The sequence below is a fragment of the Balaenoptera ricei genome, chromosome 11 (genome assembly GCF_028023285.1).
Source record: "Balaenoptera ricei isolate mBalRic1 chromosome 11, mBalRic1.hap2, whole genome shotgun sequence".
NCBI lineage: Eukaryota > Metazoa > Chordata > Mammalia > Artiodactyla > Balaenopteridae > Balaenoptera > Balaenoptera ricei.
Window position 1 is genome coordinate 51929031 of NC_082649.1, and position 6000 is coordinate 51935030.

Here is a 6000-nt window from a genome sequence, read left to right on the forward strand (position 1 = left end):
GCCACAAAGATTTTTTTCTCTCTCATTTTATTTTTTCCCTCCAACCAGTGAAGAATAAGGTCTGTTTTCTTTCTAGGGGGAAAAAATTACACTTGCTTTGCCTCTGAAACAATAAAAGCCCCTTACCTATCTTCAAAAACCCCCAAGAGAACTTTTCTTGATATAATCTTAGAAAAGTGGGAGGTTTAATCTGCATATAATGGCTGAGTTTAATTAAATAAAACTTTATGGCCAGATTTCCCTGGAAAGCTGAGAAAATGATATCTTTTGCAACCTGGATCATCAGTTAAAGAAGTAAAGTGATGGACTCTATTGCAACAGAAGAGCTAATTAAACTGGAAATACACTACTTGCACCCCAACATTGTTTGCAGACATGACAAAGTACTAAATAGTTCTGCACAGGCAATTAAGAGACAGGACACTCCATAATGTGTTAATTCTTTCAAAAATATAATCTTTACAAGAAAATTCGTGAAGGCGGGGTGGGCATGGGATAGAGTCATAAAGCTAGAATTCATTGAGCATTGGGCGAGGGAACTGTAAGTGTCAGAAATGACTTTGCCCCTTTCCTGGCTGGGTGACTATGGGCAAGTCATTTAAAACTCTGTGGCTCAGTCTCCTTATTTCTAGATAGGGATGGTATAGTGACCACTTTCAGGTTTATCACAAAAATAAGATATACACAGCTTTTGATAGCACTTTGAAAACTGTCTAGCATGTAGGAGATTTGAGTTCTGGTTTGTTTATAGTTCTCCATCTCTGTTTGCTTTGGATTCTTTATTCTCTGTCAAAGACTTTATTCAAATGGTTGATTGTCATTTCTACTTCAGACCCAGACACCCAAAAGCTGTCTGGAAACACTGTGTGCAAAGCTGGCTTCAGAACAAGGTGATAGCTTTGGACCATCTTTTGGCCGAGAGACGCTCAAAGGTCCTGCCTGAATCAGAGTGGGAGGTGGCAGATGCCTAGCAGCTAGTAATGTGGGCTCAGGAGACTTAATCCTCATGTTTTTCATCTTAGGTTCCATGTCCATCCTCCATTTTTCCATATTTCTCAACTTCAGGGCATCTGCTCCAGAGAACAAATTTGGGGTCTCTTTTGGGGGAAAAGAAGAGTGATAACCTGGCTAACTGGGGTCAGAAATGTACCCAAGTTTATAAATAATTTGTATAAAGTCTTAGCTAATGATTTGGTCCAATTTTGATTCAGGCATTCAACTAGCTTGCTTTCACATGTGGGAAATGCTATAATTATTATTTTCCTCATATTTACTATTTTAAGAAAATTCTGGTCTAGATTCTCATAATTGCATATAATTTTTATAATTTTGGTATGGGGGAGGTGAGAGGAAGCATGATTTCCAATATCTATGGAAAAATAAAAAGAATTAGAGATTAGCTCAAAAACATGTGTAGAAATTTGGAAAGTGTTTTTACTTTAGGCCAGGATCTAAGTAGATGCACTCTCAAAATCCATTATTATTATGTTTTTTCATGAAGAGACCTCTTTTTTTTTTATAAATTTATTTATTTATTTAATTTTGGCTGCGTTGGGTCTTCGTTGCTGCACGCGGGCTTTCTCTAGTCGCGGTGAGCGGGGCCTACTCTTCATTGTGGTGCGCGGGCTTCTCATTGAGGTGGCTTCCCTTGTTGCGGAGCATGGGCTCTAGGCATGCGGGCTTCGGTAGTTGTGGTGCGAGGGCTCAGTAGTTGTGGCACGAGGGCTCTAGAGTGCAGGCTCAGTAGTTGTGGCGCACGGGCTTAGTTGCTCTGCGGCATGTGGGATCTTCCCGGACCAGGGCTCGAACCCGTGTCCCCTGCATTGGCAGACGGATTCTTAACCACTGGGCCACCAGGGAAGTCAGAGACCTCTTTATAGTGGTCCTTTACTTGGGTGAATTTTGTGTTATGGTGGTTTTATTTGTTTGTGAAGTCTTTGACACTCATCCCATTGAGAGGTGGTATATAATTATCCTCCCCTTGAATATAGATTGACATTTCTGACATGCTTCTAACAAATGTAAGATGGAAGAAATGACACAGGGTGACTTCAGAGGCTGGGTTATAAAAGGTGATTCTTGGTCTGCCTGACTCACTTTCTCACTGGGACATGCACATTTGGAGTGTGGAACTATCGTGTAAGAAGTCTGGCTACCCTGAAGAAGCCATGTGTGACAGATCACGAGGGAAGACAAAATAGAGATAAAGAGAGATGCTGAAGGAGCCCCAGCTACTGGGGCTCCATCTCTTTATGACTTCTCAGCTCAGGCACTATGTATGTGTGTACCTCTCTGGTGATATCCAAGTGAGGAAGCCTTCAAGATTACTCCAGCACCAGCAGCTGTGTGACAAACACAAGACTTTAAGTAGATCCTCCTATCTGAGCCAAATCAACCTCCAGAAACCTGAGAAATAATACTAATAATTGAGGCTGTTTTGCGTCACTAAGTTGGGGGTGGTTTGTTACGTAATAGTAGGTAACTAGAACACTTACAGTGTTGGTCCAAGTACTCAACCTGTGAAGACATAGCCATGGAAATCAGTTCTCTGTAAGGAGGTCTTGGCTCTGCCCCCATTAACTTCTCAATCTTAGGGAAGATACTTTAACAAATTCTTCAAATCTCAGATTTCCCATTTGTAAAATGTGAATGACGATACCCTGTAAGCAGGGCTTTCATGTTAAGTGAGAAAAAATCTGGGGGAACTCTAGGTACTGCAAAACACAACATAAAGTTGTGAGTTGTTAGTGAAATTTTCATGATGAGTAGCATTTCCCATGAGTGAGTTTGCTGAGGGGTTTTCAAAAACTTGGCCGAGGCTATCTCTGTTGGGTAGTTGAGGTTTGGGGGAAGGGCAGATACTTCTGTCCATGTAATCAAATTAATATCTTAATATTTTATTGTATTTAAGTGTTTTTTTCTAAATAAATGCAATGGTGTGTAAAATCACAATCTCCATACTAAGGAAAATGTCAGTAACATGTAGGAGTGGAAAGATAGGGGCATGTAACTTCATTTGTATTGGGAGCCCAGCAAAGATTCGTGATTGAAGATTGGATGTGTTTTTCATGGAATATCAGCATGTCACAATGATATTCATTCTTAATGATCAGATCACTTGCCATCACATTCATACATTGCTTTTATTTTTTATTTTTTTTAAGTAGAAGAAGGGATAAGCAACAATTTAAGAACAATTTACAGGGCTCAGCAGCCTTAGTGACCAATAAATAGGAGTTAACAATATAGTGTGGCAGGTTTAATCTCAATCTACAAAATTAGAAGTGCAAGAAGCAGTCTTTTCTTTTTCTCCCACTCAATTTAATTTTTATTTTGAGCCCTCATTCTACCGTGCATGTGATGGTGGAAAGTTAATCACAGTCAGTTTGTGCTTTCCCCCCATTCAGGATTGCATCTAATTTCTGTATTACTTCTGTCATCTTAAAATACTGGGAGAGTAATGTGTTCCTTTATGTCATCTGTGGTTGATAGACCTTGTATCTCACTTTTGGAAAGTGACTTTACTGCCTAAAATGCAGTGATTCTTAAACTTTAGTGGGCATCAGAATCACCTGGAAGCTTGTTAAGACACAGATCCCTGGGGCCCACCCCCAGAATTTCTGATTCAATAGATCTGCATGGCCTGAGGATTTGCCTTTCTAATAAGTTTCCAGAGGATGCTGATGCTGGTGATTCTGGACTACACTTTGATGTCCACTGACCTTAAGATGAAAAAGTCAGATCTGCCTACTTTACTGAGAGCCTAACTTATCTTAGGAAAGCCTTCTCTACAAGAAACCCCATTGCTCTGTATCACACACCAACCAAATGCGAAAGGTGATTCCAGAAGGATTTCAGAGAGAGGGGTAAGTGCATTTCAGGATTTTAGCTTTAATAAACCTTGTCATTTATTCTTTCATTCTTTCAATCATTTGCTATATGTTAGTTTCAGAAGCTATCAAACAAAAAATTAAAATGTGACCTGGATAGAGAAAGAGAGAAACAAAGCTTTTCTCTCTATCTCCCTACTCACAGGATGGATCACATGTCCCATCCCATTAAGAAAAAATATAGGTTTTTCCAATGATTTGAATAAATGAAATCCATCTCATTACCCTTTCCTGAATCTGAAACAACCACCACCAAATGTGTCATCTCATTTTGCTTTGTATATGCAACTGCTGGAGAAATCTTGAACAGTCTAGGAACAAAATCATTTTTTTTTTCCCAAGGTTTTGTTCTTTTTTTTTTTTAATTTATTTATTTATGGCTGTGCTGGGTCTTCGTTTCTGTGCGAGGGCTTTCTCTAGTTGTGGCGAGCAGGGTCCACTCTTCATCGCGGTGCGTGGGCCTCTCATTATCGCGGCCTCTCTTGTTGCGGAGCACAGGCTCCAGACGCGCAGGCTCAGTACTTGTGGCTCACGGGCCCAGCCGCTCCGCGGCATATGGGATCTTCCCAGACCAGGGCTCAAACCCGTGTCCCCTGCATTGGCAGGCAGATTCTCAACCACTGCGCCACCAGGGAAGCCCCAAAATCATTTTTAATTACATATACTTTTGGAACTTTGCTTCTTTCAAGGTGGGGAATACTGGCCACCCCATTTGGCTATGAGTGCTCTCTCGCTCTCCCTGTCTGTCTCTCTCATTCTCTGCAGTCTACAGGCTGCATATTTTATAATTCCTTTCTGCACATCCAACCCTTTTATTTGGTGAGATTTCTGTGGAATCTGTTAGGTGTGTGTCATGTAGTTTACTGGCTTGAAATGAACTCACTTTTAAGGTATTCTGTTTGGGAGACAAATAAAAGAAAGAGGAACCAATACCATACCTGCTTGATAATGAAAATCGACATAGGGTCTTTCTGCAATAAAGAGCTAGACTCCCCTTAGACCATCACGCACACATGCACAAGCACGCGCGCACGTGCACACACACAAACACACACACACACACACACACATCAGAGTTCCTCAGTGCTGACTCCCAGGTCCTCTTCTCACTTTACTTGGTCTTATTGTTAAGCTTGGTGGCTGACAATGTATCATATGACTTGATTTCAAAAAAGATCCCAGAATGTCTGGCATCCATGTGTTCAAGAAGCACATGTATTAAGGGAGGAGAGTGCTGGCTATGGAGTCACACACTTGGGTTAAAATTCTGGCTCTGCCACACTCACTATGTGAGCTTGGTCAAGTCACATAGTTTAGATACGTGACTTAACTTCTCTTTGCTTCAGTAAGATGGGGATGATGGGAATGATAATTCCTGCCTCCCAGGTGTGGGGATTGGCAATGCACGTGAAGCACTTAGCACAGTATCTGCACACTCAACAATTCATAGTTGTTACTCCATGTGTTCTGTTGCCCTTTCTTTCCTGCCATTTTCTGTCTCTGTAGAGATGAAAATCTTCTTTTCTTGGCCACTAGGTGGAGAAAGCAAGCTTTCTACAGTATTTGAATTAAACACAAGGCCAAATCATCCTGACCAAAATACTGCAGACATTTAAGGGAAAGTTTTTGTTTTTCCTTCCTCTTCTTTAGAACTTCAGACAGCATGAACAGGGTATCTGGAGAGATGTCTGGAGAATTCTTGAGCAGTTCACAATGAAATGTTTGAGTTTTGAGTGTGGTCCTGCCTCGAGGCACTAGATTTTACCCAGGGATGGTCCAAGGCCTTAATCTCTTCTCACTTGCATTTCAAGCAGGCACCTGCTCAGTATTTTTTTTTTCTTCTGAGGTATTATATAGCTACTGATTCCCACGGACATTTGCATTTTGACACGAACTCCCTTGATACGTTACCTTTCTTCAGTCTAATATAGTAGTAATGGGAACCCATTGGACTTACTTCACAAAACTGTTGGGAGGATCATTTAGTTAATACATGTGCAATCATGTGTGAACTCTAAGTTCTCTACAAGTAAGTTCTTTTTATATTGAGGATATAAATTTCTGCCTTTAAATAAATAAGTTGAGAAGTCCAAAAGATTCTTGAGAAAGA